The sequence below is a fragment of the Thunnus maccoyii genome, chromosome 11, assembly GCF_910596095.1.
Source record: "Thunnus maccoyii chromosome 11, fThuMac1.1, whole genome shotgun sequence".
In the NCBI taxonomy this organism is placed as follows: domain Eukaryota; kingdom Metazoa; phylum Chordata; class Actinopteri; order Scombriformes; family Scombridae; genus Thunnus; species Thunnus maccoyii.
This window is the reverse complement of record NC_056543.1, coordinates 7,421,137-7,444,434: the sequence shown is the minus strand read 5'-3', so window position 1 is coordinate 7,444,434 and position 23,298 is coordinate 7,421,137. Positions and strand designations below refer to the sequence as shown.

General features: G+C 38.2%; 1 protein-coding gene across 2 annotated transcripts in view; it reads left to right on the top strand.

Annotated features, from left to right (window-relative positions):
• Positions 1–23,298, top strand: part of gulp1a (GULP PTB domain containing engulfment adaptor 1a) — a 91,793-nt gene that overhangs the window by 36,360 nt on the left and 32,135 nt on the right. For both annotated transcript variants that reach the window (XM_042426551.1, XM_042426555.1), the window contains exon 2: positions 2,097–2,182. The gene's annotated coding sequence lies outside the window, so the exon portion shown is untranslated. The remainder of the gene's footprint in view (positions 1–2,096; positions 2,183–23,298) is intronic.

The following is a 23,298-nucleotide window of genomic DNA, read 5'->3' as shown; positions in this document are numbered from 1 at the left end:
TTTTCTGGATTTGAAAATGAAAGGGGGCATATCATGCTTTTCGTGATTTTCTATTAATTTTATATTGCAATGGGATATCTATGGTCAAAAGTCCAAAACTTGACGTGAACTTATGAAAAAAATGCCTCCTGAAAGTCCAAAGCCAGGGCTTCAGCCTGTTCTGAAGGCTTTGTTTGCAATATTACCATTAAGATTGTTCACACATGAGCACAAACAGCTGTCCATTACGTAGCCTTTGTTGCTAAGGTTGTTCTATGGGTTGTTTTAACATGTCTGGATGTATTTGAAAAATTTCCATTTAGCTTTAAGAACAAGAAAAAGAAGTGAAATCCTACTAATACCGTTTGTTCACGTAGCCTCCCTAACCACTAGAAGTCAGCTGAGACACAGCTTCCTGAAGCGAACCAATCAGAACAGAGTGGGCTTATCGGGGAGGGGGCCCGTAAAGAGACAAGAGCTAAAACAGCCTGTTTCAGACAGAGGCTGAACTGAGGGGCTGCGTAAAGAGACAGTATAAGATATATAAGCAGTTTTTTGAACTGTAAATCATGCAAAGATATTCCAGTAGAACCTCAAAATATAAGTATTGACTGGAAAGTAACCCAACAGAGTTGTCCTCATCTCTTTTTTAATTCCTTTTTCCTAATCTACATAGTTGTTGGACAACTGCCACTTTTCATTGAGGGGAGTGAAAAGATTTTTTCTTTCTGTGAATGTGATTTTTGCTGATGTATCTGACTTGGGTGCTATTTAAACAGTCTTGCAGGGCTGAGCAATACATTTTATAAACTCAAAATCTTAGTGAAAGTTACAGTATTCACTGAAAACTACATACATACATACATTACATGCATGCACCAAACCTGTATGTACATGGATGATGTCCAGCAGTATATATCAACAAAATCTTGCACACAGTCAACAAATTAATGCAGGACCTTCCACATTCCTGCACACCCTTTGCCCTTTATATCTATCTCTGAATGTCATTTGCAACAAATTCCTAAGGCACTGACATGATAACTATGCAGCACTACAGGGTAACACATAGAAAACTTTTGGGTCCAGTTTTTCAAGCAAGCAGACAGCCAGCTCTATTGTTGAAAAAAAAAAAAGTGTCCCATTTTAAGGTACTAATTTGAACTTGAGTTACTAACATTTTTAATCTCTCTGATGAAGGCCAAAATTCATTCATTTTGGAGGATCAGTCATGCGAGAAGATAGTTGAGGGACTGAGGGTCTAGTAAAGATGAAACAGATATAACAGTCTAGCAAACGGGGCCAGTTGTTGAAAGGCTTTTTGGCTTCAGTGTCATTTTTCACAGATTATTTTTAATCATTGCATGTTTGAGAGCGATTGATCAACGCTTTCTTTAAACTATTAATAAACATCGACAGCTCACAAACCTTCACATCTGACGCGCCGCTATAAATTTAACAGCTCGTGAATAAAAATGCGTCATAGTATTGAACAGAAGGGAAAAGTTTATGGTGCTTGAATGAAAACATTTTTTCCTGCGCTACCAGTGGAAAGAGCTGAGTCAGTATCTCGGTCATCAAGTACGCAGTAAAGTAATATTCTTTTATTGTATTTTTTATTTCTTTGTATTCTTTACAAAAACTTGTGTGTGTATCCCCAGAGTTCATTTGCGGTTTGTGTTGTTTAATAGATATACAGTACTGAGAGTGTTGACGAGATTGACAGGTGATGTGTATCGGTATACCTCTTTTTAATGTAAGGCTCACTCTTCCTCCGTCCTGTCAGCCTGAGAGTCGACACAATCCAGTTTAAAAAAAAAAAAAAAAAAATCTTTACTTTGATGTTGTAAGGACACAGAAAAACAAAAACATAAGCTTTTCATTATTTATCACAGCCTTCGTTTCAACTGAAACACATGGTTATTTGTTCCAGCCTGGAAATAAAATGTGTTACACTAAATGAAACAAATGAATAACTTTTAGACAGATAAATAACTGTATAGATTTGATTAAACGGCTTAATATAATCACTACAGAGGGTAGACCTGCTGCAGTGCTCGTTCATCTGTAAAACCTTGATTCTTACGTGTTTTTTTCTTGTCTCTTCCTGCCTACAGAAGATGCAGCACTAATGAGAAGCCATCAGCCTGTAGATGAGTGAGGCACAGCGAAGAAACTTGAACATCAACAGTCCACACTAACAGTAAGGCTCCATAACATCTGCTATCTTACACATCCCGAAGCTGTCTAAGAAGGTATCATTAGTCCCCCTTTTTCAGACTCCCCCTCATCCTCCAGTCCAGATCCTCCCAATACACAAGCACCTGTTTATTGTTCTGATCAGTGAATCTGTGTGATTGTGGGAAGAAAAGACAGCCACAGTAATGGCGTGCGGTAGCGCTCACACGTCGCTCTGACACCATATTCAGCTGTGTATATTCTCGTCAGGGTCTCTTTGCTTTTTGATGGAGTGTAGACAGGAGTGAAGTGACATTTTGATGCCATCCTGTTTATCCTCTTAGAAAATGTTGCTTGTCAGTGACTACTTTATTCTTTTAAGAGTAACATTAAAATTCACACAGTACTTGTAAATATCTTAACATAAAACAGACACTGTGTTTTTTGTTTTTTTTGCTTGTTTTTTTTAATATATTTATATATATTTATATAAGGATTTTTTTCAGGGCATCTCTCCATGCATACCCCCACACACACCATATGTTGCATATATCATATATGAATATTAAGTGAAATAATATAGACCTATTCTCAATCTGTTAAAGAGCTGTTTTATACTGCTAAGAAGATTTGCAGATAAATACTGAACTTAAAATAAACAAGTAAAAAGTTAAGTATGCTAAGTGGTTAAATATATCTCATTTGCTCTGTTCAAAAGTTGAATTTATTTACATTTTAGGTTTTCAAGGACAAAAACAAAAGCATTAACACATGACATCATGCATTGATTTTTTCATTTAACCCTCTTAGTGGCTTTAAGTACTCAACGTCTTTGTCTCAAAATGTCTCTTAACCTTCAATGGCATCATTGCAGCATTGGATAGATTTTCCCTGCATGTGATTCATTCCGGTGTGGGACAGCTGGCTTCTCCTGTTCACTAAAAGCTGCGATCTAAGTGACTTTCACTGTCAGCTCAGGTTCTGTCATCTCAGACCGTGTTGAAGGCTGATATGTATCAGCATTTATGCGCTTTTACAAATCATTCCATTACTTGCTCCGGTAGTCTCTATTTCACCTGTAAAACTTGAATGCTGGAAAGTTTCTTGTGTTACTACGACAACCGGCAACCTGTGATCACCAGATTTAGCTGTGGCAAAACATGTTGTATTTTGATTAACTTGAAAATTGAATGTAAAAAGGAAGTTAATGTAAATGTTAATTTTTTGATGCTGTGAAACATTATTAAAAATGTGCACTATAGAATTTGATACACCTGGACAATAGATATGTTAGCATGTATGTGCATTATACAGCATGCTTGCACATCGAGCGGTGTATTGAATGTTTATTATCTAATTTGTCGATCTAAATCTCTCATATTGGCATTGTCTTCAATTAATATCCATGATCAAACCAGCAAACAAGTGATGAAAAGGAAAATGTCACATACTGTATCATGGACTCTTTTACAGCATAGCATCCTTACTCTTTGTCACCCAGTTCATAGTGACATGTTTTTGTCAAGTGAAATGTCCAGGTTACATAGTACTGTGTCTTCTTCGATTTGAGGTGTTATTTCAGAGACACAGTCAGGTCAGAGAGTGATAAAGAGGCAGACAAAATTAGAGTTTCATGCTGCAAATGTGAAGCTTTGATGTTTCCTTGCTCTGAGGATGGCAGCATTGTAGAGAAGAGAACAGTTTGTATGGTTGCAGTAAGTCTTTTATCATGTAAGTCCCATCCAAGGTTCGTGGACCTTTTGGCTTGTCTTGAGGGCCTTGTCTACCTCCCATGCACTCCATGTACATTTTAAGTGTCAGTGAGTGTAAACATGCATGAAAATAAAGCTTCCCAGGCTCTCCAAAGCAGTCAGTACACTTAAAACAGTTGCTGACAGTAAAATATGGCCTTGTATAAATTACTTTGTGCAGACTTTACATTGAAGCTGGGGAATGTCTTATCATGCAGAAACAGGGGTGTAGATTAGAAGTAAATTATTGAGGTAGATTTGGGCCATAAATGGGCCACTGGAATTCTTCTTAAAGATTTATGAGTGTGTCACACGAGTTAAAGTAGCATTTTTACTCCCTATGAAACATGTCCACGGTCCTGAGGTGACTGCAAATGTAATAGGTACCTGCTATCAAACATCTTGCACTGTATTACACAGTCTTGGTTTCTGTCTTACTCATACTAAGATTTGTATCTTTTTTTCTTTTTTTTAAGAAATGATGTTGCTACAACTTCAAACCTCATTTTCTTTCAAGAGTTCTCCAGATTCTATGTTCTAGAGAGAGTTGAGAGAGAGGAGAAATAATTTGCTGTTGGTTTTGAGTAGGCACTGGACATACTTGTTGCCATCTGGGATGCAGCGTAAGAATTCATTCATCATGACTCCAGATGACGGTACCCTGACAGATTTGTACAATCTTTATCCAAACATTTTGAAGAAGCAGCCATGCCCCTCCAAATATGCTGTGCTTTGTGAGCTGTTTGCTCTCCATAGCAATTCAAATAGTCCACTTGAGAACCAGACTTCTCCATCAGATCTTAAAGTAGAATAACTACTCTGAAACCAGTGATGAGTTTTGTACCCAAAACAGTGATGCACTATTTTATAAATGATGCTTTCCCGTGTCGATTGCTGACATGGAAGTTGGGCAGATCGTGGGTTGTTGAAATTGCATTTTTGCTTTTGTTTTTGAGGGTAGAATATTTGCCTGATAAGTTTCAGGAAAAAAAATCCTCAAACTGATACATGGATACACACTTTGTAGTTAAACCATTTGGATGTTTGTCATATATAATATCCCCTGCTTAGTAGTGCTATGCCAGGGGGGGTTGTGAGCTCAGGGACAGTCTGTGCCAAGCTTGCTTAGATTTGTTTCAGGGCATCACATGAGCACTGACGCACTGCCAAACTAAAATACAATGTTACAATAAAGGGTTAAAATCTTAAAATCTGTCCTGACTGAGTTTGCTTTCTTTTCAAGAGTTAAATGACAAGCTTGAGATCAATTCCACGTCTGTGAGTTAAGTACTGATCCTGAGTGATTACATGATTAGCCTAGCTTAGCGTAAAGACCGAAGGCAGGCGGAAATGGCCAGCTTAACTCTGTCCAAAGTCCAAAAACGTGCCTACTAATGCCTCTAAAGTAGACTTATTTATATGATGTATTTTATGTGTTTTAACCTGTACATAAACAGAAATGTAAAAATGACAATTTGTAGTTTTAGGGCGAGTTATGTATTGGAACTATTTCTTGACAAAGAGTTTATCCATCTGCCAGTACTTTTGTGCAGCATAATTTTTTTTGTGGGGGCTTAAAGGTTTAAAGGTAGAAGTTAAACCTGCAGTGTGGAACTTTTACATATAAATGAATGTTCATTACATTCAAGTCCTTGCCAAACGAGTTAACACAATGCTGATTAAGCCCCTCGCCACCAGGTAAATCTCTCTGTATGTCACAGTATATTGGAGTTTGTAATTGTCAGGTTTGATGGTGTAGGGTTTGACATTCCCACACTGGCTGGATGAATGCATACTGTGCATGCTCTATGTTCAGAGCATGTGCACTAGAGACTTCCGCCGGCCAAGTGGCTAACTTCTGGTTAGCTCTCTACTAACTTGAATGTGGATAAAATAATTTAATTGTACGGCTCTTCTAGACTTTCCAAATGTTATCGGACCGAATGGATCAAATTCTGATAGTGAAAACAATTTGTCCACCATTTTACAGCCACAACAGTAGTGACGGAGTAGGCTACGGCAGAGCCTATGACGTAAACAAGTGTCAACAGTGTTTTTGTAATTACTCTGACTGCCAGAAGGGGGAGACATAAATCTTGCACTCCAACTTTAAGATTCTAGTTGTTAGACAGGTTATGTTTTGAATATGTGCTCCTCACTGTTGTGGAAATATTGAGCAATGGTCAGCACCTCAGTGGAGAAAGTGCACACGAGCCTTTGATGTCTTAATGCTGAGAATGTTTATTGAAACACTTGGCCAAGCAGAGAACTGAAACAGTTAACATCAAAGTGTTCTGCACAAGATGCTGTCTCTTCCTGTTCTGCCCTCAGAAGGTCTGACTCTTAGTCTTTAACCGTAACAGATCAGCCTACAATATGAAAAAAAAAGTCTAATTGGTTCACTAGTTTCTAAACAAGGAACTGCACTTTACCCGTGTTAGTTCAGGTCACGTTGCATGGAACTTCAGGTCATCGTCAGCACATTTTGGTTTGAATGTCTGATTTTGCCATGTAATCTTCGCATTGACCTATCTGTGTTTTCTAGGAAGGCCCCCTCTGACCTTGGTAACCACAGCAATGCTGATTCACCCTTTATCAGGGAGGTTTTCACTTCCCCAAACAACACAGACAGTTACTCAGAGTCTCGAGGAGAGAATGTCTCTTTCTACTTAAGAATTGTAGTGTGACCTCAAGGCCCAGGCTTGACCCAATATAATCCAATTTATAACCCCTAAAGATGGAAAATTCCATAACACTCACTACTGAAAAGGTCTTTATTGCAGTAATTGTAATATGATTCCTCTTTGTGAAGAAGGTTTCCCTCTCTTTCTTAATACATATTCTTTTTTCCTAATTTAGGTAGTACTTATCTTTTGTACCTTATTAGGTTTTCAGGTGTTCTAGGTTCTCTGAGATTTTGAGGCTGGGGATGTATTTTTTTTCATAACTTAGGCATTGAGATGCCATGTCAGGCTGTATATGTGTTTTCATTCAATTTTCATTCATTTATTCAGTTTTTGCTATAGTTTCTTTAATCTATGGTTACTTTTTTCTTGAGGTTATCTTGATGTAGCTTTGTCACAGACTGAATCCTTAATTACTACTATCAAGAAGAGCTAAAAGATGTAATGATGCAGCTCACAGTGCCATACATTTTAGAAGCCATCATTCTCAAAGGAAAAGTTCCCACAATTCCTCTGTCAGGTCCAACTGGGGTTATTTTTAGCTTTAGTGCACAATGTTCAGCAGTTCCCTGGGGTTGTTCTGATAACAAGTAAAGAAACAAGAGAATACCCAAGAAATAGTACAATAGTAGAAAGTGTGGATCACACACAGTGTTCATGATTCTGATTCTTAAATCTTGTTTTCATGGCATGGTTTCATATAAAATTTTGTTATGGACCTTCACCATTGAAGGGGAAGGAGAATAGAATTAGCTGGTACCATTGGGTAGACACCATAAAATAAGTGCCTACAGTGCAATACATGCTTGTAACAACTACACTGTAAAGTATTTGAAAACAGGTTGGTCTGCCATCACTAGTTACGCAGACATCTCAAGGGATAAACATGTCAGAAGCATATTTCATATATGCCATTCAAAGATATTTTTACTCTTCCTGATCCCACCCATCTGGAGAACCATCTGAAAGATACACTAAAGTGCTCCAATCTCTGAAATTCAGAGACTTGCATCACATATCCCTATCCATCCATCTATCATTTACCAGAGAATATCGGGGAGCCGCAGTCACAAACATTTCGGGCAAAGGTGTGATATTGCTATCGATATATGTTTAAGATTACTACCACCTACTTTACTGTATCTGCAAGCAACATCCATATTTGTCACAGATTTTTGTTTCCCCGTGGAATACCACAGGCACATCTCAAGCATTGTGTTATGACGTTCAAATTCTCAATCTCAATGGCACCAAGTTGTATCAAATATGTCCTAAAGACAGTATGAAAGTGGAGATGTCTTTCACTTGTTTGCACTTTCTGTGTGGGCTGTACAGCTGAAACACTGCTAACTGCCAAATTGGTTTCATTAAAATTGTGTTTACTGCTCCCTATTTCCTCCTTCCATAATGTTCCTTCCTCACAAAGCATATTAACAACTGTTTTAATCATGATGTGACATTATTAGGGACAGGGTTTGATAGTGTTTTACTGAGTTTGAATCCAGTATTTAATCCTTTTATTGACTCTGAATCCTTCCAAATCTTATTAGGTTCAACTTCTGCAAGTAACTGAAGGCGAATATAACTCAACTCAACTGTGTCCTCACCTCTTGTTGGATGTGCAGGCAGAAACACTACAGTGGCAGTCTAATTAATGTTCACCTGTAACCTGTAACCTACACCCTGAAAATGAGATGAGCAGAAATTTTAATTATATGTATCTGACACATTTAATTAACAGCTATAATCTACTGGGATTCTATGCAAATTTTAGCATTTTTTTTAACTGACAGTCGGCCGCCTTAACAACCGATTATAGGTTAATCATTATATTTCATTAAATATTTTGGACATTTTTCCATTATAAAACCCTTATAACCACTAACGTGACCTGTGTTTGACGCAAAGTCAGAGTAGGTTACATTAGGATTTAGAAGAACAGATCAAGTAAACAACAAGTTACTCGAATGATAAACTAAATAAAACAAAATAATGACTTAATCTAAAACTATGGAGCTCGTCTGTCGCTATTCAACAACTGGCCCAACAAAATCCAAAGTATTAAACACAGGAAATAGCTACACAACTTGCAATTTCACCAGAGGACATTAATTATATCAGACAGGATGTGTTGGACAGACCTAATAATTAATTAACAATTAATCAAAATTGCTGTAGCCTTCAATAATGATTAATCTGTAACTTTACTGAATAAATGTAAAATAGGTTACTCCAATCTCCCCACAACAGTCTTCAGTCTGACTGGTTTAATATAAAATAATCTGCATAACTGATCTACGTGATGGATTGATGTGTGTTGTTCATTGTAGCGTTAGTCCAGCTGCTGGAAACAGCTGTCCAGCTGGACGGATGTTCCAGGGATGAACAATACTGTCTTTCCGACTTCATCAGCCCATTTATTGCCACCACTAAAACACATTTATACTCAAAGCAGGGGAGTGCTGCTTATACAGTTCATCACTTTTGTGTTGATTTTGTTGGAAACGTGTGTAATTAGAGTCCTGCTGTCTGACACTCAGCTCTCAGCCTGCATTAACCAAGCAGCTGCTTCTGTTCAAGATGCTAGCTTTGTGTTAGCATTAGCATCAGACAGCTACTAGCTTTGTGTTAGCATTAGCATCAGACAGCTAAACCACACAGACACCAGACAACAACTCCGTGGAACTTTCACAGCCTTATGCTTCAGTGTTCATAAACACGACACAGTGAGCAGATCGAGGTACACTGCAACTTTTTTCTTCCTTCAACAGCACAGAGGTACGTTAGTTTTGAAAACGGTGGCCCTTACAGGCGGTTACCAAACACACCTGGAACCCAACCTTATTAAAAAGTAAGAGGCTCCACCTAGTGGCGCAACAGTGTACTACAGCAAATCTAAAGATCGTTTTCTGACGTTCCGTGCCCTCTGCATTTAATCAGTCAATATATTTTTAATTGGTTAAATTCTTAATGGGAATTAATAATCGATTAATCATTCATCTGGGAGATTCTTAAAACGACTGATTTGGATGAATACAGACATTGGCTTCAGAGAGCACATTCACCAGAGAACAAACTTTTTATTTTAGCCGTTACAGACATTAACGAGAGACAGTGATGGCCACCTGAAAATGAGAAGCCTGTTATCTAAATGTTTTCTGTAGCTCTTTGCTAATGAAAAATTCTTTTGATATGATTTGCTAGAGTCTGAGTAGTAGTGTCTGAATCCATGTATTTTTCCGACCAATCCCTTGGATTAATGTCCTCCTTTCTTTTCTATAGAATATATGGTTTTAGTCCATTTTTTCCAGATTTTAAGACGTTTACCTGCTTTACAGGAATATTTTATAATAATTATAATTAAGCAATAATACATTAAGTCAGATGTGCAAATTCTTCAACACATGCTACCTGATGTTGCCTGCACTCTGCCACTCATGTTCAGTCCATCAACTTGGAAATAGTACATTTCTTAAACATCATTTTTAGATTACACAGGTAGAAAATGCAGTGATCCGGACAAAAGGTATTTGATACAATTCATTAACCTCCCAACAGCTCCCCTGCACAGAAAAGCATAAATTATTAACTGCCATACAATTTTCCATGACTTTTGCTGCTCCCTGATGGAATAATCCGGTATCATTATTGTAGTGCAAACAGAACAGAACCATGAGTGACACTCCTCCTCCTCCTCCTGGTATAGGTGTGGTACAGCTTGACTCATAAAATATCATATAATACAGCTTTTCAGTGTAGTATTCACCTCCATTTTAGGTGTGATTAAAAGGAATTTGAAAATTTCAAAGGATAATAATATGTGTGAGTGTATATACAGTATCAGTCAAAAGTTTGGACACACCTTCCCATTCACTTGAATGAGAAAGTGTGTTAAAACCTTTGACTGGTAATGTATATATAAAGCCAGGCATGTGTGCCAATGTCTACATTTAATCCATATACACATACTGTAAGACAAAACTTGGATCATGGCTGTGGCTGCCTATCTACAAAACTTTTTATCTAGAGTAGAATCTTAGTCATCACTTGTCTGATTTTGACAAAACCTGGAGGGATGAAGCATCCTTAAACACAGATTCACCATTTAAAAGATAAGCTAATCAGCTTAAAGGGGGCGCCATGAGAGAAGATGAAAATTTAGACCCTTTTAGACATTGTGTATCACAATTTGTCCATTTTTTATGTAATTTAGAGATAAGCAATTTAATTGATTAATTAAACTAATTAATGTTAATTCTGTGAGTCAGCCAAACTATAAACCATCTTGCTAAAAGCAATCTGAATAGATCTCTTAACCTTTAAGCGAATTCTGACTTTTGACCGGTTTCATTGTTTGTAACAACATATTTCTATCCTCAACCTCAGCACATCCTGCAGAGACCTTGAACCACCTGATATGCCTCCACGTTTCTGTTCTGTTGACTTAGGTGAAAGGTGGGAGTATTTGAAGAGATGATGTGAAGTCAAGAGACCTATCTGGTGGATTAAGATTCCAAGAAAAAAAAAAACCTACGTTGAGGTTTTCTTTGACTACAAAAACATGTTTGAATTCCTCTTTGTAGGAAATGTATGTAACGGATGCCAAGAGAAATATTTGACTGTACCTGGACATTATTAATCCTCAGCACTTTATGCCTTTATATTGTACCTTATTTATAACCGGACTATTAGTCAATATCACCACTTATCCATCCTTAAGTCTGTCTGCTTACTCATCATAGCAGCTGTGTTTATGTACCTGTTCCATCCATCCATCCATCTATCCATCCATCCATTCATCAAGAACCTGGACACAGCTTAAGTGTTTCCCAAGGCTGCAGTAATTTTTATTGTAAGAAGAGTCTTCACTGTTTGTATTGTATTGTAATACGGAAATAGTGCAATGAGAATTTTTGGTAGCAATATCATATCTACAGAGCAAAGCTGCATTTTACATTGAATCTACTGTGTGTGATATGTTGAGCTACAACTAACAGATACACTGACATACATCAATCGACAGGTTAATACAGTTCAACAGAGCTGCCCAAATTACCCCATTAAAAACTGGGACAACAAAACATGGATTCAATGACTGCATTATTTAAAACCCCAATATAAAAGCATAAAAGCATGTGTTATTACTGTATGTGTAACAGGCCCTTCTATGTATATATGTATGTATATATATACATTTATATACACAAATAGGGAAATTAATCCACATACTATATTGTTGATATCATGACTCATTATTACCTTTCTTCATATATATTAGTTCTGTACTCAGTAACAGTCTTGTTAACTGTACTCACTTAAGAGGGATAATTCAGGTTTTTTGAAGTGGGGTTGGTTGTATGAGGTACTTATCCATAGTCAGTGTATTACCTGCCCCCCCCCAGTTTGGAGAAGCAGGCAGGCGTAACAGTGTGGAAGCTAAGCAATGTACAGCTGTGGACGTAGCCAGCAGCAAAACATATTTTAGCCATCTAAAAAGGGCCCGCCCAAAAAAAATCAATATCAGTTTAAGTTTACACTATATTGAGAATATTTTCACCGCTTAACCTTACCATGAGGCAGCCCTTTCCTTTGGCACTACATTTTCTCAACCATAGAACTTCTGTATTCCTACGCATACTATGTACTGTATTACAGATCAGCTGTTTGGGTCAGAAAGTGATGCTGCGGCGTAATACAATATGTGGCCAGATTCCTGCTGCAAAGAGACTAAAGGTTACATAAGAAAACAGTGAAATAAATAAAAAAAATGTTTACTCAAATCAATAGCACAGCATAACCACAGATGTTGCATGACCTTTTGAGCTGTCTAGACCAAGTCTGTAGCTCTGCAGTAACATGAGGAACATTAGCAGTAGACACCCTCCTGCTTTCACCTTTTACCTCATGGTATTGCATGGCTTGTCCCTTTTAATTAGCTTCCTAGTGTAGAATCAGCAAAAAAAAGACCAGTTCATGACCCTATTGAGTTTTCCTGTTGTACAGTTTGGAAGCAAATTGATTTAGGTGTGATGTGTTCCTTTTTTTTTTAAATGAATGTTAATGCGCTATGAGGTTTGGCTTTGCCTGCCAACAACTAACTGCTCAAGATAGACTTTCCAACTGGCTGAAAATGGATTGACTATTCGGTAGGCCAACAGAATTTTATCTGACCTCTTTCATGTGTTCAATTCTGATTATGCGCTTATGGATTGTGGAAGGAGGTACAGGGTCCCGCTGTAGAAGCACAATTGTTTTCCTGTTGTACAGTTTGGAGGCAAATTGATTTCAGTGTGATGTGTTCCTTTTTTTAGTGAATGTTAATGCGCTATGAGGTTTGGCTTTGCCTGCCAACAACTAACTGCTCAAGAAAAACTTTCCAACTGGCTGAAAATGGATTGACTATTCGGCAGGCCAACAGAATTTTATCTGACCCCTTTCATGTGTTGAAGTATCTGCTTATGGGTTGTAGAGGGAGGTACAGGGTCCCGTTGTAGAAGCACAACGGTTATAAACATTCACTTGTCCCTCTGTCAGTTAAACTTATTAATGGATAACTCATGCAGGATAGACAGAAGGGCAGAGAGGCACTCAGATAACTGCTGCTCTCCACCGATGTTGTGCTTGTTTTGTAAGCATGTGAAATGAAATGTTTGCTTGAAATTTATTTGCCAAGGTAAGTATGCTTTGAGATGTTTTTTGCCTTAAAATTTTGTAGTTTTTTAATAGAGTGAATGGTTTTTATACTAATCTGCTCGGTCATTTTTTCTCGTAAGCCAGTATGTGAACGTGTTCTTATTTAATGTGCTTTTATTGTGGTGATTTTGTTGTAGCGATTCCTTTTATCTGAGACAAATTTACCCTCAGGGAGAAAATAAAAGTGACCTTGACCTTGGATACTGGAGGGTTTCAGTGTTAAGGCTTGTCTACACAGGAGGTGTTACAGCCGCATTTTTCTTGTCTGATGGAAAAGTCATGCTTCTATTTTAATCATTGCACATGCTGTGTATTTTTATGCTTCAAGTATTTTTTCTTCCGTTTTACACACTTAACAATGATTGCTTCTCGGCCTCTGAATGTTGCCAAAACTTGCGTTACCTGCACTCAATACTGTGCCTGAACGTATCCTGTGTAGACACTGACAGAGGACTGAAGCTGCTGCTGCTGCTGCTTGAGAAGCTTGTATGAGCAGCCATTTATATAAAAAGCCAGCTTCCTTCTTATATTCAAAGCCCACATTATCCATAGAGTATTGTGGACATTGGGTTAGGTTGAACCAGCTTGATTGATCTAGCAAATAATTCTGGTGTTCATTCTGGTTGCTGAGGTAGCAGTTAAAAGCCTAATGGCTTGTTGAAACTTAATTTAATTTGTATTTCATGAGAGAATTTGGAGGTTCTCTTAGTCACTTCAATGTTGTTCAGTGTTCAGAGTTTTCTTGGAGTCATCAAATGGCTTAGAGGATCTGCAGTGCCTACTGCAAGCAGCAGTACCACAGCTGTACTGCTTGCCGCTTGTGCACATCTCACTAGACATCATGCAACGGCTTGGCTTCAAGAGTCTATGTATATTTTTAGTTTACATAGGACAGTTGGCTGAAAAAGTGGGAATAGCAGAAAGAAACTAGAGCAAACATGTATTTTATTTCATTTTTTCCAGCAAAAGCAGTAAACAATCCTACAGCTTCTCAGTTGTGAGGATTTGCTGTTTGCTCTTTGTCTTTTTCAATAGAGAACTGAATATTTTTAAATTATGGAGTGAGGAAGGGAAAACATTGATGGGCATTTTTCACTCGTTTCTTATATTTTAGATTATCAATTAATCAAGAAAATAATCAATAGTTGCAGTCTTACCAAAACTCAGAATAACCCAATGTTTACAGCTGTTGTTTCTTTCTACAGTTATTATGTTATACCATTTAAAAACAATTGGAGAAGTTACATAAGGTAAGTATAGAGATGTAATGCCTGTAGTACATTATTTGCCCAAACAGCTTTTAACAGCAGGCGGTTAGGGTTAGATGACTGCAATGAATGTAATTTACAGCTGTGAAATTAGTGCACATATACTTTAATAGAGCCCGAGGGCAATTGTGACAGTAGATTGCACTTACAGTATTTTCCCATCACTGTTGCCCGGGGGAATAGATGAACTTAATGAATAGGAAATCACAGCTGTGGTGTTGACACAGTAGTTACCCTTTGAAAATGTGCCCGGTCTTCCAAAATGATTGGACAGTTAAAAGTCTGTTTATGCTCCTTTTACTTAATGTCCTGCACTTTTTTAGGCTGGCAGCAGCATTACTTTTTACAATTTCATATTATTCATGGGTATTCATAGCGACACCTTGACACTGACATACTACAAAATAATCTATTTTTGGCAGCATATTATATTTTCATGTTCCCACATTAATTTATTCCCTTTTTCTTTTACATCAAAACCTAGTTAACTGGAGGCATCCATGTTTTTATTAATGCTACAGATGTGGCTCCAAAGATGGCAATGTTTGGTCCAGACTGAAATATCTCAAGAACTATTGGATGTACTGTCATAAAATTTGGCACAGATATCCGTGGTGGCCAAAGGATTAATCCCCATGACTTTGGTGATCCCCTCACTTTTCATCTAGTGCCATCATCAAAATTTTAATTTGTCCAATACTTTAGTTTATAACCCAATACCTGCAAAACTAATGACATTCCAATCAGGCTCAGCTATATTCTGTGTTTAGTGCTCATTGGCAAATGCTAAAAGCCTGCTAACTAAACTAAGATGGTTAGAATGGTAAACATTAGACCAGCTAAACATCAGTATGTTAGCATTGTCAGTAACACTTTATTTGAATGGGGTGTGCATAAGACTGACATGACACTGTCATAACAATGACATGACACCTGTCACGAACATGAAGGAATCTTTATGAATGTTTATCACTGTTGTCACTAAGTGTCATTTGGTCAATTATGTCATTTTTATGCAAAGTTCACAGTGTTTGAGATGTCTTTGTTATGACAACTTAACATGGTTAACATGGTTGGTTTTGACATTGGCTGCCATGGGACTATTATAATTGTGTCATGAATATTTTCCTTGACCTCATCTACAGTGGTATAATTCCAACTAGTCATTGAAGTGTCATTTAGTGTTATTACACTGTCAAATGCTTTTCAAACAGTGTCATTAATTGTGTCCTTGACCTCAACTACAGTGGTACAATTTGGACTTGTCATATAGATGTCATTAAGTTTTATTACACTGTCAAATGTTTTTTAACAGTGTCATGAATAATTCCATTGACCCCAACTACAGTGGTACAATTTTGTCATTTCACACGCTGCATTCGAAATCACATACTATGCACTACATACCCAATACTTGTACTGTCTTTCAACATATTTCTGTGTGAATGAACAGTAGTATGTATCTTTTTGGACACACTGAGCTGTAATTATCACTTCCAAAGAGCCTCCTTGCCATTTGGAGACACATAACCATGGTAACCCGTGCCAACCTCACCTCTACCGGCTAAACTGAACTAATTTTAAAAATATATTACACATAGAAAAGTGAAAGCCTTATACTTAGACTTAAACTGAAGCTCCAGAGCTGCCTTGGTGTCATTGTCTGTTATGTTGTTTTTACTGTAATTACTGCATTGCATCGTGGAATATGTATGCTGGTGTAGTGTCCAGTGCTTGCATACTGTAATATTCCCCAAGAAACAGTATGCAGTTCACGTACTATTGGTTTCATACTAAGGTTTCGGACATACTAAAAAATATCACATATTGTTTCAGCATACTAAATTTAGTATGGAATTTCAGTTGCAGGCATATTGACATCCTTAAATATTGTAACAGTGTCAACTAAAGTTGTAACATCTTCGTAATCATAACATGAAGTGTTTTGGTAACCTGACACACCAGATGGTTTGTTACACAGAACCATTTGAGAGGTCGTCATTGGTAACTGTTTAGAAAAGGGCAGGTACTTTTCAAAAAATACTTGGCAGGTGACTGGATGAACCATCTTTCTGTCACCATCTATCGCTGTCTTACCTTGCAAGGAAGCTGCATAGGATCTTCATATACATATGTCCTCAAACAGAAGGTTCCAGACGGTGAGATAATAGACACTTTAAAGACAAATTAACCCAAAATTAACTGAAAACAGTGCAGGGGGTGGTTGAGCTGTGCAGAGAGGAGACATGTCATTTGAGTTATCAAGTGGGCAGAGTTCGGTCCACGACACCTCAAGAAGGCTCAACAGTGAATTCCAGCGTCCTGGAACCAACCTCATATACACCCACTTTCAGCAAGTCCACTGGCACTGTGTCACTGCTACCTACAACCCTTTTTCAACAATGCTACTTCAAAATCTACATTTCACCAAACATACTGGCTTCAAGTATTTGTAATGCTGAAGATTCATTCCCGTTACACAATACACAATACACAATATGGGCCATAATGGCTGCCAAACAACATTACCAACTTCAACAAACTAAAACCCCAAACCAACAAGTTTTAAACACTTACACTTTAATATTTATTTGACTTGTCTTTATACATCATGGAAAAGTCTGCCTAAGACACCATTATAATAGCATATACCTAACCAGTGGTGCCACTTTAGCATTTTGAGGTGAATTTCAGTGACTCAGGAGTGTGATTACCTCTATGATGCCGTATTTCCAACTTGTAATTCTGCCATGCACGCTCAATATGCTGAGTAGGGGCACCGGTCTCTGGGTTAACAAAATTCATTTTATGGCAGACAGAATACTGGCCATATCCGTACTGGGAAAGCTGCCCCTTGTAGGCATGCCATTCATCAAAGAGGATGGATGTTCTGGGTCTGATATGTCATTGAATTTGGCCTAAGCATTTGCCTTGAGAGGTCCCTGAGCAGATAGAGAATGAGTCTTCTTGAATTGCCATCAACCTTCTGCATCCTGAAGATCCACTGGTGTTCACGGCATCAAGTGCTGCCACATCAGCCATAATAGTACTGAAAAGTAAAGAAAAAAGACAAATACTTTAATAAAGATTGGGCTGTATCAATTTTTTAACACATTCTTTCCACATGCACTGGGGTATACAGTGTTATTGTGCTATTACAAAAAAGAAAAGGGTGAACAGCTGTACAATCTTCATGCAAAGCTTGCATATTGGATAGTTAATATTGACTGACTGATCCTCGTCATCTGGCTTGAAAACAAAGCATTGCTGAACAGTGCATTTGCATTTCTCCTTGACACTAAATGATAGACACTAATGTTAACATTAGCTTTCTTTTTTATTTCTCCATTTTCTCAGAGTGTATCTCGTCACATGACCACCAATGTGCTGTACTCTCCTGAGCACAAAATATTGTTTCACTTTCCACACTTGCTGCACAAGAGCTGTCTCATAGCGCAGCATCAAAAAGTATTATGGATTGTATTGTTTTTTAACAGAACACAATATTGAAAATTATACCTTCAGCATTTTTAAATACTGCGCTATGCAGTCATATCAGAATACTGTCCTATACCTGTTGTTTACACACAGCCTTAACAAATCAAGGATATATTCTTTTCTTAATCTGTTGTATGTTTTCAAACTGTTTTTTTGCTTTCCCCATTCAGTCCTCTGAAAATGTCTGTTCTATGTTTAAACACTGCCATCCAGTTCAATTCCTCTCCATATAAACACTCCCCCATGTCTCTTAACCATTCAATGTGACTCATTTGTACTAGCCTGTAATCTTGTCCATCAAGTTAAGATCATACCATAATTGTGACTGTTTTGTCTCACTTAGTGTATAATTCAAACTTCAACAATACACATTTTGCATTGAAATGTCAACACTGAAGAGAGATGAACTTTCATCACGTCTTCTCTATAGGAACATCAGCAAAGTTAACAACTGTCTTTGGGTTGTGAGAGACTATTTTGGTTTCAGATACTTAATTTAATAAGCCTATCTAATTAGTTGTTTATGGAGCCTTTATAGTAAAAAAGCAGTTAGAGGTTTTTGTGCTACATGACTAAGTATGTATTTTAATCCAAGCCTGCACTATAGACCTAAATGTGGTCAGCACTGTAGAAAATCAACACTACTTCTCATTTTACTCTTAAACTGCAGGCTCTGCAAGTAGGAACAGTACACCATTCATAATAATTTCAAGCATTCACAGTATGTTATATGGTGAATGATGTTTGTGTTGTTTTTCAGATTCAGATTCAGATCAACTTTATTATCCCACTTGGGGAAATTGGTTTGGTCCAATGCACCAGACATAAAAGCACCATAGAAACCACAGTAAAGACAATAGAATAGCCAGTAAGACCATAGTATAATCATAATAAATAAAACACATTTGATCACACTGAGACAGAATAAAAAACAACATATCAGATAAAAACAATCCATCCAAAAACAGTAAAATACAATTTGATATAAAAGTGTAAAAGTGCTAATGCCCAGCTAAGAGACCTATTAATTAAACTTGCAAGTTATACAGGCTAATGACTTGAGGAATAAAAGAGTTCTTGTTTCTACTTGTTTTGAATTTTCTTTGTAGAAGTCTCTTTCCTCGGGTCAGATTGTTCTATCCTGTGAGATTTTTTTCTAGTTTTTGGAGGATGAGTTTGGTGTACAGGCTTGTGGCTGTTTCTTGGTCAATGCCTTTGATTTTTCCTGCTGTCCTAATTTGTCTTTGCAGCCTGGCTCAGTCCTGTTTCCACATACTACCAAACACACAGATGAGACCAAAAGACAGAACACTCTGACGTATTGATGTGTAAAACATTTGTAAAATCCAATATTTTACATTAAAGTAGTTAAGTTTGTGTAAGAAGTACATTCTCTGCTGCAGTTTCCTGATTTTTGAAGTGGCACAGTTTGTCTATTTCAATTTTGTAGTATTGTGTGTTGTGACCAATTCCACTGTTTCACCATTGATTTTTGTAGCAGGCAGTGTAGTTTTGTTCCTTCTAAAATCAATTACCGTCTCTTTTGTTTTCTTCAAGTTTAAATCCAGGAAATTGTCGGAGTACCACTACCCACTACAGCGGTGTCATCCACGTACTTATAAATGTGTGTGCTGGGTTCAGGGCTCGGCAGGCATTAGTTTCCAAAGTGAAGAGGACTGGTGAAATTACACAGCCTTGTGGAGCGCCCCTGCTTACTTTTCTGTGTGTGGATATGGCAGAATTGAACTTTACTTGTTGTGTACGGTTTACAAGAAAACTGTTAATCCACCTGATCAGCTGAGAGCTGACCCCATATTCGCCCACTTCTCCACCATGAGGTGAGGTTGTATAGTGTTGAACGTACCGCTGAAGTCAATAAACACGATTTTCACAAGGCTGCTTGTTTTAAGTGTTCATAGATGTTAGTCAACATGACCAGTAGCGCATCCTCGACACCTTTAGAGGCTCGATATGCAAATTAGTATGGGTCTAGCAGAGGTGAGACATCAGAGAGAAGGTGTTTATTAATGATTTTCTCCAAGTATTTCATAGAGACCTACGTAAGTGCTACAAACCTGTTGGTTTTGTGTACTGGTATAACCAGCGATTTCTTCCATAAGTCTGGAATTATCCCACTGGAACAGTGTTGCAAGCTGTTCTGCGCAAACCCTGAGTGCCTTGCTACTGACACCGTCCTACCTGCTTGCTTTCCTCAGGTTGACACGTTTGAAGTGTTGTGTGACATCCTCTACTGCAATCAGTGTATCAACAGTTGGTATACTGTCTATACTGTCTAATGCCATGTTCTGCTGACAAAAAATCACGTCAAACCTACAACAGAAAGGATTTAGATCCTTTGCAAAAGTGAGGTCATTATCAACAGTCATGTGTTTGTTTTTTTTTTGGTTTGTAACCCATTATAGTTTGGAAGCCTTGCCAGGCCCTCCTGCTATTCTTTAAAGTAATTTTCCACTTGGTCTTTGTAGGCAGCCTTACACTCCCTTATCTTGATTTTAACTTGCTTCTGTTTGTTTTTCCTTTAGTCTTTGCTACCTCCTTCCATGAATACTCGTTTCTTCTGATTGAGGAGCCCCTTTAATTCCCATGTCACCGATGGTTTTTTTTTAGGGATAACAAGCTCCTCACAGAAACAAATGTTATCCGTAACAGTGTCTGCTGCCTTCTCCAGGTTAGCAGCACTGTCCACCAACACTGCTCAGTCAGTGGACTCAAAGTAGTCCTGGTGAGCTTCAGTAGCATCAGGAGTCCAGCTTTTAATCTCCACCTTTTTTGTCTTGTCACGCTGCAAGCGTGGTTTGTAGACTGGGACCAGCTGCACTATATTATTATCCGAGCCCCCAAGATGTGGTAGTGCCTTGGAAGAATACATCCCAGGGATGCTTCCGTGGCAGAGATCCAGACAGGCATCATTGCGGGTGGGACGTGTGACATATTGGTGGTAAGATGGTAGGGCTCCAGATATCCTGCCTGAATTAAAAACCTCCCATTATGAGCTTTACAGCGTCGGGTGATTCAGTCTCAGCCTGGGATATAAGGTCATGTATCGTCTTGGCTGCTATGCTTGTATCAGCTGATAGGGCTATGTAAACAAGGAACAGCAGGAACTGATTTATTTCCCGTGGCAGGTAGTGTGGCCGTATTTTAAGGGCTAAGAGTTCAATGTCTTTAGTGCAAATCATGTGCCTTGTTGTAATGTGGATTGGATTATAGTACTTCTCATTAATGAACACACAAACTCCTCCACCTTTGCTCTTATGGGAGCTGGACTTTCAGTCCATTGTGATGAGAGTGAATCCATCCAGCTCCACGGCAGCGAAGGAGTCGCGCTCCGTGAGCCGTGTTTTCGGTAGCGCAGACCAGGGAGGCCTGTCAGTACTCTGATAGGTAATTAATGCAGGCCCATTAATTAATTGATATATTCATGTACGGTAATTAACGTGAATGAGTGTGCACATAAGGAAATAGCGGACATCTGAATGTTTCCCCTAGTATTAGCAAAATTGATAAATGTGAAGTAAGGTAATAGTACAGCTGCTTACAAATATACAGCCTACCTTTCGATGATGATGACGATCACCAATTGTCATTCCTCTCTTCCTCAGTCATTTGAGGGCAACAACACATACCTTCACATATAGAAAAAAAAACATAAGCAAGTTGACTTGTAACAATGTCTTAGTATGGAATTTCATAAATATCATGTATGCACAAGTTTAGGAATAAGGTGTGTGTATGCGCATTTTATGTGCATTGCATGTGTCACTGAGTGTACCAAATAAGTGTGTATGTACATGTCACTGGTTACTTATGAATTCTGCCTCTTGTATTTGGATTTTAAAATGCTTGGTTGACAGAATGATCTGATAAGTGACACTTATCCAGGGATTATAGTGATTTCCCGCCTGCAGTATTAGGCTTCATATCAAGGTCAGTTTGGATATAAATCATTTCAACTCAACATTTACTTGTGTTAGTTGAGACTGCGTGTGATACAGTAGCGGATGGAAATGATTGCTTTCACTCTCGGCCATAGTCATCATAATTTTTTGGTGCAGTGAGTGGTGCAGGGACGCACACTAGCCATGCCAACTGAAAATACACTGCTGCTATCACACACTTCTACTTTGCATTACTGCGTAGACGGAACACAAATCATGCGGAGGCTGCAATGAAAATCCACTGAGATGTATCTTAATGAGATGTACATCCCTGCTTCTCCATCCACTCCCCACTTCCACTAACACACACACACATCCCAAGCGAGGAGTGAAATATTTGGAACGCTAAACTTGTGTAAATCTGTAAACTATACAGGAAATGTAAACGTTCACGCTGAAATACTTAGAAGTAGCAAGATAAAGATGTTTTAATCTTCTGTATGTTAATTTGTGGTATTCTCTACTTGATTTTTCTCCAAGTACATGTTGCAACTGAACATTAAATATGAAGAAGGTATGATGCCATCGCCTAGTTTCTAAACAAAGTCTGAAAACATTACTCATTGGTATTGTTTTCAACTGTCGACCTAGATCCATTTGAGTTGTTATGTCTGTCGAGCTTCTTCGCTGTTGTCTAGAATCTCTTTGCTTCTATGTTAACGGCCAAGTTGAAATCCCAATAACATGCATTTCAGTGACATTTTACTTGTCTTTGAAACCCCTGACAGCAATGCACCATAGTCGAGGCAACCGTACATTTACTGAAGACACTCACCAACAGTCCACTGAACTCACATTGGTTTCAGTTCATTTAGGTTAACCAAGAGTTAACAAACTAAATCAAGGATGAGGGTAATAGTTCACTGTCCATCACAGTCTCAACAAAGGAGTTCCTCAGCAGAGTGCCGCTCTCATGTGCTTGTATCTCTACTTTCTCTCCTCGGCGTCTGCTGCCCTCTGACAGGCTCATATTAGATCAGACATGGCCTCTTGAAGCCTGGCAACCAATCAAAAATGACAAATGGCAAGCTGTGACCATGATGATACTTTATGTACACAGATAAACACAGGAATAAATGAAAAAGTGTCACGGAACATAAATTTTGCCACTCCATCTGTGTAATTGAGCATTTTTACCTAAACTTTTCTTCCCCTTTTTTATTCGTGTGTGTGTGTTTGTGTGTGTGTGTGTGTGTGTGTGTGTGTGTGTGTGTGTGTGTGTGTGTGCGCGTGCGTGCGTGTGTGTGTGTGTGTGTAGCATAAAGGGCTCGACTTTCCCGGAAAGTGT